A 13,534-nucleotide genomic window follows, 5' to 3' on the forward strand; every position below is an offset into this window, starting at 1 on the left:
GAGTGCAGCTCGTCTCTCCGTGAACCGCCGCGCAGCATTTCTTCCTGCTTTCTCTTTTCTTTTTTCTTTGTTTTTTTTTTTTTACAAAAGGAGTCGCAGTCAGTTGGATTTTCCAGCGGTTTTCAGGCACCAGATGTTTGAGGCAGGCAGGAATCCAGCGGAGGGCAGCTGACAGCGGCTGGTTAGGGAGGCACAGAGAGCGCGTTTTGGGTTCAGACGTGAGATTGGAACAAAATCCGAATTAAGTCCAACTTCAGCTCGGATGCAGGTCTGAAGGTCTGTGTGATAAGATATTTTTTAACTGGTCGTCACTGGGATTATTATGTTTATTGTGCAGGCAGCATGAGTCACTGCTGGATATTTAACATAAAACTGGATCTTTACATTTTTGATGAACATTTATATTTTTATGATTTGGATTCTTTTATTTGTGCAACCAGAGAAATATAAATAAATTAAAATATTCTGAAATCAGATGTGTTTTTGGGTTAAAATGAAACTTTGAAACATTCAGGCTGGTTTTTACAGAGAAATTAGTCTCAAAAGTTGTTACCACGCCTCATGATCCACATTTTAAAACCAATTTGAGAATAAATTTAAGATGCTGAATGTTATCTATTTTAATAATTGATTAATTTGTCAAACAGAAATGCCACCATTTTTTTGGGTCTCTGTCGGTTGTAAAAACAGCTAAAAATCACACTTTGATGGCTATTTTTCAGCTTTATGTTGTTCTTTACATTCAATAATTTGCAGATTAATCATTAATTTAACCCCAATTTGAAGACATTTAACATAATTGTACTGAGTAAAATCTGACGAGTAAATTTCGGTACTGGATGTAGAAATTTTAGGCTCTTTAATCTGTTGGAAGTGCTTTTTTTTTTTCATACAAAACGTTGAATATATTTGTGACATTTAGGTGCAGTCATATTTTGGTACATTTGTGAATCTCTTCTCACATCCTCAGATGCGCAAATGTGTGTTGCCTTTCGGTGTTTGTGGAAAACATCTGAATTGATGAACGTTACACCGGATTAACCACAAATAAAACAATTTCTTAAAATTTGGCAGAAACATTCATCAAGAGTTGAGGATAAACTGATTAGATTTTTGAAGGTCAAAGGTCGGAGGTCACTGTCGTCTCTCGTTCCCATTCTTGTGAGCACGTTATCTCAGGAACGCCTTGAGGAACCTTCTTCAAATTTGGCACAAACATTCACTTGGACAGAAGAATGAAGCGAGTAGATTTTAAGTGATCACAGGTCAAATGTCAAGGCCACTGTCACTGAATGTCTTTAAATCTGGCACAAAATGGTAAAGTAATTTGATTTTGGTCGTCAAAGGTCAGAGGTTACGGCCATTGTGACCTGATATTGTTCCCATACTTGTGAACACGATAACTCGGGAACGCCTTGAGGGACCTTTTTCAAATTTGGCATAAACATACACTTGGATTTAAGGATCAAATGAGTAGATTTTGGAGATCCAAGGTCAGAGGTCGAGGTCAATACATCAGAGGCATACAACCGCAAGGTGGTAATTCTAGTTATTTCATAGTTAATTTGCAGTATAAAATGAATTTATGTTAAATATTTAGCTTTACACTAATTTTAAGTTGACTGGACTTTTAATTTGTAGTGTTGTTGGACCTGCAAGAAGTTTCTTGTCTGATCTCTTTTTCTGTGAAGTGAATTCTTATTGGACGATCAGCTCCGGATGGAGATTATGGGATTATATTTCTACTGAAGATGTGTTTGTATTCGGTGGTAGAGGTTGTGCGATTTGGCTTGTGTAAATGTGGTCGGGATTATACATAATACCATGGATAAACACGTTTAATAAAGTCTACAGTGCCGACTGCCACGAATACAGAAATCCTGCTAAAATGCACCCATTGTTTATTCAAACATCTGTTGTGCGGTATCTTAAACTGTTTATCGCTACATTATTTATTTTAGTCCACTAGTCAGATTTACACTTGGCACCAAAACCACAATCTTAAAAGCAAAATTCATTTTTGCTTTCATCTCATGCAAATGTACTAACAGTCATTTTGTCTCTTTCTACTGAAGTAAGAGAAATTGCACATTAGTAGAGGACAATTTTCATTTTCAGACTTGTCACTTTCATTTTTATTATGTCACGGTTTGACTTGAACCAGCTGCTCACATCAGTGAATTAGATTCAGATTTCGGGGAGTGTAATTCAGTGTGTGGAAAATGGTTTGTCTCATTGGACAGGAGCTTTATTTAAACTGACACTAATATGACCTTCTCATTACTCAGTCTGAGTGCACTGTGGCTGTCTGGTTACTATACAGCACAACACGAGGGGTGATCAAAAAGGCTGTTGCTGTTGAACGCAGCCCAGCGATGCACACGGAGCAGGTGGACGCAATAACTTTCATGAGGAAGCATTTCAAGTGTCGTCTCTTTATTGACAAAGAAGGAATAAGAGCACACAGACTAAATACAGCAGGAAGGGAAGGACAATGAGGGACAGGTGAAACTAATCAGGGGGCGGGGCAAACAATCATGCAAAGGACTGGAAGTGAAACAAGACAGACAGAGGTGAATCGTTTCAGAAATCAAACAGGAGGCACAAAACCCAGACTGACCTGAAGACTACAAAGCAGAAAAGAAGTCCGAACCAGAACGGATGCCTCAGAAGGTCCCAGTAGAAGTCGGTGTTGACAGTCTGACCCCTGGTCTGTTGGTTCTATAGTTTGAATATAAAGAGGTTTAAGAGAATTTTCAGAAAATAATTTGGCATACAAGTGGTTTAAAAAAACCGCAATAGGCAATAGGTCCATTCTCTTGACTCTGTGATGTATGGAGATACAATCCATGTCTGTTGTAATGCATGTCTACATACTCTGCAAATCCCCCCATTTGTCTTCATTAGATGTATTATTAGATACGGGTTTAATTACATGTCTGAGCCTGCCGTCATCTCACCGTACTTACTCACCTTCGGAAGAGGACATGTAACTCCAAATGATAATCACGCATGTTATAAAATAGCTATAATGAAATCGTTGTAATGAGAATTCCTCCCGTGGCCTCCACTGAGTCGGAGGTTGTCAAAGAGTGATGACTTTCTCTGACAGTCGCATTTAATTTAAAGGAGCTAGGGGGCAGATGCACATGAAACTTGGGTTCAGTTACAGAAGCATCGGAGAAGGTTTGTACTGAGTGGCAACCAACCGTCGGTTTGTGAGCTGCTGTCCTGAAGCCTCGAGTTCAGATTTCGGCCGTCGCCATTTTGTTTTGGAACCAGAAGTGACCATATGTGGACGAGCTGGGGAGGAGTTGACTGAGAACCTGACGTAGTATCGTTGGGTTTCCAATCAGATAGAGTCGGATCCACCGCCAGCTCCTCACCAGCTCGTCCAAATATGGTCACTTCCTGCTCCAAAACACTACGAACAGGCAAGATGGCGAGGGACAAACTCCAAACTCAAGGCCTCATAACGGCCGTTCACAGACAAACGGGTGACGTCACTGTTGGTGGCCACTTATTTACAGCCCAGAAATAAAAAGCTGATCTAAAACCTCAGATCTGCAGCACATTTTTCCAAAAATGTCCGTCAGCCATCAGACGCGGTGACGCTCAGCGAGCAGAGGACAATCTGTTCTCATGGGGGCAAAATGTAAAAAAATTTAAGTGAGGGGATGAAAGCCACAGCAAAGCTGGACACTGATTTCATTTTCATTTCATGGCATTGAACACAAACATCTCCGTGTGGGAGCGAGAGAAGCTGGCGGCGTGACTCACTCGCTTGCCGGGCCTTCTTCACTTTCACATGACAGCGTTTCAGTTTTCAGCGTCACCGCCGTTTTCACTCCACACTAATGAGTCCTAATTTCTCTCCACTCAAACCAACACCTGACAGCTGAGCGCTACTGTTTTTTTTTTCACCCTGAAATTGTATCCACAATTTGTCGTGTTTTGACAGCATCGTCCGGCTCTTCCAGTGTTTCGTTTTCAGGGAAGTTAGAAAACTGTCACACATGATCAAACATGAACGCCAGCTGACATCCATCCTGCACATAAATACATCGAATCAAAAGGAAAATAAAAAATCCCATCTTCCTGCTTTCATTTTCGAAGCGTGCCTTTACATCCTCCAGCCTGTATTTAAGAGAAGGTGCTGCATTACCCATTAATGCGAACCGAGAAGGACACGACAGCAGCCTGGTCTATAGTGGAAATGGCTGTCAGAGGGTTTGGATCAATAACTGCTCCTCATCAAACTGAAATGAGATTAAAGAGCCGTGTTACTGTCTGTGGCGTTTTCTACATGAATTAATCCCTTTGGTCTGAGAAATATCAGAAAAAAAAGGTTGCTTAAATTACTGAATAATTGTAATGGAAGCAAAAGAAAGTGAAGATTTTGATCTCCTTCAGTTTGAGAGTTTTGTATTAAAATACACTTTATAGTGATTCATTGAACATGAAGATAGATATATTTCTGTTCATTTGGAGTCAGTCGACTAATTGATTAACGGACTGAATGTTGCAGCTCTGCATGTGCTCCTGGCAATACTTTTGCTAGTAGTTTAAACTGTGGAGCCTGATGCATGTTGATGAGGACTTAAACCAAGAGAGGATGTTTCTCTATTTTTCTATATACGGGTCAGAAATTTGTGGTATTTTTTTGGGGGGAAACAGATAGAAGTCAATGGGAGCTATGATTGTATTTTTGCGGATGTTGTTCAACTGGGACCAAGTGAACGTTTGTGCCAAATTTGAAGAAAAAGATGCATTCTTGAAATATCACTTTCAAGATAATGGAAGGACATTACATTACTGTAACCTTTCACCCTCAAAATCCAATCAGTTTCTTTTTGGTACCGAGTGAACGTTTGGTCCGAAGAAATTCTATTAAGAATATGTCAACAATTCAGCATCTGACCAAATGTGAAATATGGTCACAGTTGTATCAGTTATGGTGCTGAATAATGGACAGAAACATTATGATGTTACAGTGAAGTTGACCTGTGAGCTTATGGATATAAAATGTCATCACTTCATCATTTTATCCTGTTAGACATTCACGTGAAATTTGGTCGTATTTTGCGTATGAATTCTTGAGTTGAGGTAAGGACTCAATTTATTTAGATCACTGTGACTTTTGACCTTTGACCTTTGAACCACCAAACTCAAATCAGTTTACCGTCGGGAGAAAAGGAACGTTTGTGCCAAATATGAAGAAATTCAATCAAGATTAGTGTCATCAAATTCACCTTTTGGATATAAAATGTCATCACTTAATAATTGTATCCTGTTAGAAATTTGTGTGAAAGTTGTTTGTAATTGGAGTATGAATTCTTGAGTTATGGACTTAAAATGTGTTTTGTTAGGTGACTTTGGACCTTTAACTTTTGAAACCCCCAAAATCGAATGAGTTTATCGTTGTGTCCTAGTGAACGTTTGTGCCAAATATGAAGAATTTCCCTCAAGGCGTTCCCGAGAAATCGCATTAAACGGAAGCATGTAAATGTAGCGCCTGTCCCGAGCTGATTGGAAACACGCAGCAGATATTCGTGTACGTATGATTTGGATGAGCGTATTAATATTTTTTAGCAACTTCTCTTATTTTTCTCTTTTTTACGTTCTGCCGGAAGGAAAGAAAACAATGTTCCCGAAAACTAACCTGAAGGTCGACACGCGACGAACTGTCAGAACACGACTGCTACCAGTTCGTCTTCATTTTCGGACATTTAACAGACAGAAAAGCTTCAATTAAAGAAATAATCTGCACATTTACTCAGTATTTTCTCCTGAACTGCTGAGTAAAGAAGTTTTCTCCTTCAGATAGTCGGGAGAGGAAACGCTCTCGACGCTCGTCACTGACGCTCAGCATCGCGCTGCGTTTCTGTCGACGGACAAGCGAGAGGTTATGCATTTAATGAGGCCTAAAGGGAAGGACGTGACCGCACGGCGGCTGTGCGAGCGGCCTCGGTTTTGCGTTTCGGGAGGAGGGGGTTCTGACTTCTCCCCGTTTAAAATCGAAAACCAGATATGAAAACGTGTGGCGGTGACCTTCAGGCAGCGCGTCCTGATACAAACAATGTGCTCTCAGTCTCTGTCAACATTTATTCAGGCAGCCTCGCACCGCATTTGTCCCACATAGATTTATTCCGGCCTCGAACGCTCTCAGCAAATAAATCCAGTCTGTCACCAAGCATTAATTTACGCGTTGGATCGGCGTTTCACTCTGGACGCTAGCCCCACGGCTGCTCGGTCACCACAGTCTGCCGGGTGGACAGAGTGTGAAGCCGGCTCGGATCCTTTGTCTCTGCTTCCTTCCACGCTCTGAGCACATGCAGGTCAGCTGAACCGGAAAGCCCGATATCTCCTGAGGTTTTCATGCGCTTGCGTTTTCAGCTCTGCGGCTGACTGACCATCTGTGCAGGGGTTTTCCCCGCACCGTCTGCCCGGTGCGTGCCGGGCACTTCCCTCGCCGGACGAATGAGAAGCGCCGGAGGTTCCTTAAAAAACTGAAAGCAGCATTTCTCAACATTTTGCAGCCACGTGTAGCGGCGTGGGGCAAACTGAAATATTTCCAGGGAAATGCCTCAACAACTGTCACGATGATTGTCGAGACATTTGTTGCAGATACGGTCATGGTTTACTGAAGATGAAATCCTGAACATTTGACCGAATCCCTGCAGAACTAATGACGTTCCCATCAGCCTCATCTGCACTTTTGTAGCAAGTGTTATCGTGTTGGCATGCTAAATTTAAACAACGTGCATCGTAAAATCGTGATCGCATATTGTTTGTGGTTGTTTTGCCCTTATTTCCTTTGTGCATGCCTGGTAGGAGAAGAGGTACGTGTTTGAATCATTACCTGTATGTAAAAATGTTCGTAGTATCTGGGTCTAAAAAGTTAAGGCCAATGCAGAAGCGCGTTAAACTGCAATACCACTGAGGCCCACCAGGGGCTGGCTCCAAAAAACACCCCGCTGGCTCCAATAGACTCCCATTCAAAAAGCATCAAGTTCTCTCCTGAAATACAAAGTCAGTAAATGTTTTCCACAAGTCATTATGGCGTCATTAGATAAATTCCCTCCTTCTGATCAGTGTTCTGGTGGTTCCTTCTGAAAATAATTCCAGCATTCATTAGATATTAGGACTCAAACACAGCTATGTTTGGTGGCGTGGCTCGTTTGATTGACAGTTCTGGGCTGCAGTCAGGTTTCTGGTACAGGTGGGCGGGACATAGTGTCCCCTCACGCCTCCCGTCTCGGCGTCGGTTAGCAATTGAAACACCTGGTTAAAGGCCACACAAATGATGAACAAATTGTTGACTGAATTTCCGTATTCCTTCCCAGTGAAGTGACTCAGTCCTCGCGTCTCTTCACTGCGCAGATTGTTCGCTGACAGATACGACAGCTGTCGGCGGCGAGAGGACTCGTCACGCTTCGCCCTCACAATCAGCCGAGTGTGGGAGGATTTGTTCTACTTCTTCATCTGCTTGTCTCCACTCCATTTATGAGGGAGGGGAAGCCGGCCAGGCCGAACGCTCTTCAGACTAAGGGGTAACTTTAAACGCAGCCTCACACCTCTGAGCCGCTCGGCCTGTCTTCGGGGGCCGAGTGGGCAGATCGATGGCATTATCGATATGGAAGGACATGTCTTTGTGAGCCTGCGCTTCGTCTGCTTCTCTTTTATATCATTTACATAAAGCTGTAAGTTAATACCCCTTTAATTAACTGTGGAGACACCGAGTCAGAGACAATATAGCAGACATCCCTCCGCCCCCCTCCCCCTCCCACCCTCACGCCGACCGAACTGCCCAGATGAATCGCTGGCACCAACGCGCTCCCCCTCCCACCCCCGTCAAAACTTTCCGAGGACTTCAAATACCCCGACGTAAAGATCAAGGCTCATACCTCCCCGTGAGGCCGCAATAATGTGATGCAACATCTGATGGAAACGCCATTAATCATCCTCCGCCTCCTCCTTGTCCCTGCGTTACCGAGAGGACGCCGGCCCTCGTTTATCACGCTGTCACGGCAACCAGCGCAGAGTGAAATGAAAGGCCTGCAAAAATGGATTTTTTTTTTTTTTGAAAGAGTCATAATCTTTCATTCTATAATTTATTGGTGATTAAAGCTAATTTGTCCAAAACACGTCCGGTCCAGCAGCAGCAAAGTATTTCATCTATTTTTTTCTGCTTCAAGCTGGCAACAAACAAGTCGGACGGCTCCTTATCCTGTTTTAGGCGGGTTCAGCTGAAATTTTGGACAATTTGTTGCTCGTATAAAATGCACAGGCTGAAATCTGAATCTATTTTAAGATAAGTTTTGCATGAAATAAGCAAATTCCACCAGTTAGACAGACATTTTTGTTGTTGTTGTTGTTTTCAGTGTTTGTGTCGTCATTTTTACAGGAATTCACGTCTTTTTTGGGGGGTTTTCAGGTTGTTTTTGTTAGAGTTCCTTAATGCCGTTGGTAAAATGTCTAATTTCCATATTTCCTTTAAGTCAGACTGAAGTTTTAAACTGATTAAAAGCTGCAGAGAGCTCGAGCTTCTCACCCCGATACACTCCGTTTACTGCGACTCCTCGTTTCCCTGAACTCTCTACAACGGAAGCGAAGAGTTGTTGTTTTATGGTCGTCGCCGGAAAACGTAGCATTTGCGTGGCAAATTTCTCGCTGCAAATTCCACCGGTGAACAGAATATTTCGGTGGTTCTGGTGTGTTAACGGGAAGTGTTTCGTATCGTTTGAAGAATTTGGGTTGTAATTCATTTCATTTGAAGAAACCCTCTTCGGTGGAAGACCTTGATTTGTTCGATCCGACCTCCCTTGATCTCCTCCCTACATTTCATGTAGAGCGGTAAGAGAAGGGAACATTTACGTTTTTCACGATTTGAAGTTTCACATTTCTAGATTTAAACTGCAGCTTTTGATCTGGAAACGTGCCTTTGTGATTAACGCCGCTCTGCAGAGATGAACGTAAATGGTGCAAACGCAGCGATTCCTGCACCCTCTCACACACACACACACACACACACACACACACACACACACACACACACACACACACACACACACACACAACCATTTGCATGCTAATTCTGTTTATCTGCGAGCTGTCGGCAGATCACAGATTAGCACCTTGCAGCTCCTCAAACAAAGGAATTACATGAGTATTAAAGCTGCTTTTTCCATTATTGTCATTATCCAATTTTTTTTTCTAGCTTAATTTCCAGACTGAAAGGATTTATTTATCGTTGTAACAGGATTGAGAGGCCTTTGGTCTTTTACAAAAAATGTGTTGTTGAACAGAAGTCAGATCGCAGCTCTCGTGGGTTGGATGTGAAAAGGTATCAGCGCCGAGATCGAGATGATGCTTGATTACCAAAAAAAAAAAAAAAAAAGTGCTCTCCCATTTTCGGGGGAGCGGGTGGGGGGGAATTCACATCACAGACTCTTTTTGCTGGCAGACCTTATTTGAGATGTGACTGCAACTCCGGGAACTTTGAAGTGGCTTCACAGGAGGTGCGGATCGTTGGAAGTGGAGAGGATGAGGTTGTTGACGAGGGTCTCGTTTGATCTTGGCCAGCCTGTCTTCTTCTGCTGTGTGAGATTGAGTAAGAAAGAAAGCAAAGAGGATCGTGTGTGTGTGTGTGTGTGTGTGTGTGTGTGTGTGTGTGTGTGTGTGTGTGTGTGTGTGTGTGTGTGTGTGTGTGTGTGCGTGCGCGCAGCATCAATGTGCTCGGCTCGGCTCGGCTCTGGATCCTCCCACACTTCCTGCTGGCACCAGCCGCTGATGAAGGAGACTTTAAAAAGGCTGTGAAATCATTGTGAAGAAGATGGCGCCTCCATCTCTGATGCAGAGCTGACATTTTCGATTTCGGCTTTCGTACCTTTTCAAAAGCACCCGGTTCAATAATTCACAAGCAGGTGCAGGTCTTGTGTTTTTTGGAACGCAACGGTCCGTCCAGTGCGACGAAGAGTGACAAGTCAGATTTAATCTGGGGAAGAAGTGTGAATGTGCAACGATGTGACGATCTCCCTCCTCTTTCTGCCGTTTCGTCCTTGAATTCGTCCCCTCTTTTCTATTTTTTGCCGGAGCCCCCCCTCTCTTCCTCCTCCTCCTCCTCCCGGCTGCCTAGTCATAGTGTGAAGTTATTCCCCCTCCAGCTGGGTAGACACTTTAAAATCCTGGCAGACATTAAACCCGAAGGATCGTTTCACCCGCCCTGACCGACCAGCCGACGCTACGCTCTGCGTGCCGCCGACGCCGGCCTGCAGGCGCCGCGAAAAAAAAACTCGACAACGCAAAGTCAAAACTAAGACTGAACCCTCCGAAGTAATCTGTCACTTCGAGCTGATGTCAGAGCATCGGACCTCCGCGATGCGGCACTTCTTCGTCTCACCTCTGAGTAAATTATGATGTAGTTTAATCCCAAACCGGATTAAAGTAGCGCTACTGTCTGGCTGCCCCAGTTCCACACTCCGAACGCCGAAGTTATTTATATCTCTGCAGCCACAACACTTGTACTGTAACCAGAAAACAGTCTTACAGCGCCCTCGTGTCCGAAGACAACGTTTAAACACACAAAGCATTAAACAGTCAAATGCCTCCGAGGCAAAACCTGCAGAGCACATTTTTAAATCTCACACAGATTCAAGCTCGACAAACTAATCTTTTAGGGCATTCAGCTTTGCTTCAGCCTGCTGTGTTTCCATGAATGTGTCTCTGTGGGTCAGGCTGAAGTTAAATCTCAACCTCAGTTGCAGAGATTCAAGGAAACGAGGAGTCGCACTAAACTTAGTATATCGGGTAGAAAGGGAACGCAGAAATGAGCCGCCTGCAGCAAACATTTCTGTCACAAGTTCATTGTTCTCTGAAACAAATAAAGAGCAGTAACGTATCGTGCAAAATATATGCAAAGAGTTCAGAGAGGAAGCAACAACCTTCACGATGAAGTGTTCCGAGTGTCGTCTCTTGATCGACATCAGCTCCTGAGTTCCCCACGTTAACGTGACCGCCGGTACGTGAACATTTGTGATTGCACCGCGGACCTGAAACTGGAGCAGAGAAACATCAGATTTTGGGCTCAATACTCTGGAAATGGTCAAGAGACCCTAGAAAAGCTTCAGAAAGTCTGCGGCGATGAAGCGACGATGTCACTCAGACGAGGTGTTCTGAGTGACGTTCAACGTTTCAAGAGGAGGCGGAGCTTCACCGTCCACGACTGAAGAAGGCGTGTCAGGTCAGGAGACACCAGGTGGGTTCTCTTTGACGTCGGCGGGGTTGTGTCACCGTGAATTCGTCCCCCCAGGGTCAGACTGTCAACACCGAGTTCTACTGGGACCATCTGAGGGAAAACATTCGCTGCAAACCACCTTAACTGTGGCGCCACGGCAACAGGGTTCTCCAATATGATAAAACGCCTGCTCACAGCGCGTTGAAGATCTAATTCAATGGACAAGGCCAAAACTATTTTTTGGATGGCTGTGATTTTTGAGTCCTCAGGCGGCACTGCTTTAAAAAAAAGTTATTATTCTGTAGTGGAAATCACTACATGGGCTCAGGAACACTTGGCTGTAATTGGGCGTGTTGAAGATTTTTGTTCCCTAAAATGTGACGTTTCTCCGTTCCAGTTTCAGGTCTGTGGTGAAATCACAAATGTTCACTTACCAGTCGTCACAAAAACGTGTGGAACTTGGGTGCTGATGTTGATCTTGGAATACGTCCTCATGAAGGTTGATGCATCCTCCTGCTCCGTGTGCGTCACGGTGCTGCGTTCAACAGAAACAGACTCTGACGTCTTTGATCGTACTTCCTACTTTTCTGGTCTCTCTTTAAACAGGGAGACACTTTTCATGTTTTAATGAGGTTAAAAAATTCAAATATTTTCCCGTTATATTAGACCAAATATTTTTTATCATCATATTTATGTTTTTTTCCAATAAAAGAAGAACAATATTTTGTTAGTACTTAAGTACTGGCGACCTGTCCAGGGTGTACACCCTTTTGCCCAATGTTAGCGAGGATAGGCTACGCCCCACTTTCACCCCGTTTAGGATGAAGCGGGTATAGATAATGGATGGATGGAGATTATAAAGTTCTCCCTTCATAACAAGAAGCTGAACAAACATTACTCATCATGGTGGCAGAAACAACAAACAAAAAGTTGGGTAAAGTATTTTCAACCAGTCCACGAATCTAGAAATAGCAAACTCGCGCTGGCTGATTAAACTGACAGATTCGATGGTCGCGGACTAACAATGGAAATCTGCTTTTGAGTATTTATCTCTGAAATAAAAGCCTCATTGTTAAATCCTTGTGGTAAATCCTCCATCATTTGTATTTCCACAGCGAGTGCTTTAATGAGAACAGAAAGCTGGACAGATGGAACAACAGAAGTCATTCATGTGGTTTGAAAATGTATTCCAAACGTCTTCCTGTTTCATCACCTTAATGAACCAGGCAAGTCAGGTCTGATTCACAGTTTGTCTCCTTTGAACTTCATGACGGGGACCCTCAGAGAAAATCTAAAGCGTGATTTCTCATCAGAAAATATAATTAAACGGGAATTGAACTGCAGAATCAGGCGAGAAAAGACTCGACCGCCGTTGGACCGGCGCTTGAGGCACTAATCGGCTCCATCAGCCGCGAGTGAAGCTTTATAAAAGTAGATTATTTTAAACTTCCAGGCAGTGAAAACTCTGAATTTTTAATAACTGAGAGATAACTAACTCCGTGCGTTCTGTTCTTTTGGCTGGTATTTTTTTTTTAGAACGGCTCGTTTGGGAATAATTACGAAATGTTGTAGATTCATTTGAAAGAGAAGCTTAATGAAAAGAGACAATACCGTGGAGCCATTACATTCACCAAAATCACTTATCCATTAATTTTTATTGCATTTACATGCTGTTGTGATTAGATACTGCTTTATCTTGACAAGCAGGAACATTTTTGGATGCACGCTGCGCAAACTCCAGAGTAAAGCATCCCATAAAGTGCACTGTAAGTGTATGTAGGAGATCGGTCAAGTACTGAATGAGAGTCTGAGCAGGATGATTTTAAACACACCACCTCAGCGGCATCACGGCCACAGCTCTGTGAGGTCAGTCAAGGTGGTGTTGTCAGAAATAATGATCAAATTAAATACCAAAGGGGCTCCGTTGTCTTCCAGGGGCAAAGTGTCAGAGCCCTGAGCGACCTCCACTTCCTCCCCCCCGCCCTCCTCCACATCCATACAGATTCATCTCACGATCTAAAAGCAAGATTAAATTCAACCCTGGAATTTCAAGGAACGACACGCAGCACATCTGTGTTATTGTCAGTCTACTCTGTCACATCAATTCGCCAGGATGTAGCGAAGAGGTCTGTTTTATTCGTTTGAATAGCCCTGAACGCTGTCGTGAATTAATTAATTATTTTCTTCCTGTTAAAAGAGAGGGGTTTTTTTTTGTCTTCCAGCGGTTGGGGGTTTGTCTTCTTGCTAAGAGAGTTGTTCCTTTTACTACACAATGTCTCGCCCCCCTTTCAATATGAT

General features: G+C 43.3%; 1 protein-coding gene across 4 annotated transcripts in view; it reads left to right on the forward strand.

Moving 5' to 3' along the window:
- The window catches only part of npy8ar (neuropeptide Y receptor Y8a), a 52,905-nt gene that overhangs the window by 15,376 nt on the left and 23,995 nt on the right, over window positions 1-13,534 (forward strand). Inside the window, exon 1 of one of the 4 annotated variants that reach the window (XM_069701017.1) lies at window positions 62-276. The exons of the other annotated variants lie outside the window; for them this stretch is intronic. The gene's annotated coding sequence lies outside the window, so the exon portion shown is untranslated. Of the gene's footprint in view, window positions 1-61; window positions 277-13,534 lie in introns of those variants that run through there. 4 annotated transcript variants of the gene reach the window in all.

Source organism: Brachyistius frenatus, unplaced genomic scaffold (assembly GCF_029030835.1).
Source record: "Brachyistius frenatus isolate BFR_SWC_R1_liver_20210118 unplaced genomic scaffold, ASM2903083v1 Contig_35, whole genome shotgun sequence".
Taxonomy (NCBI): domain Eukaryota; kingdom Metazoa; phylum Chordata; class Actinopteri; family Embiotocidae; genus Brachyistius; species Brachyistius frenatus.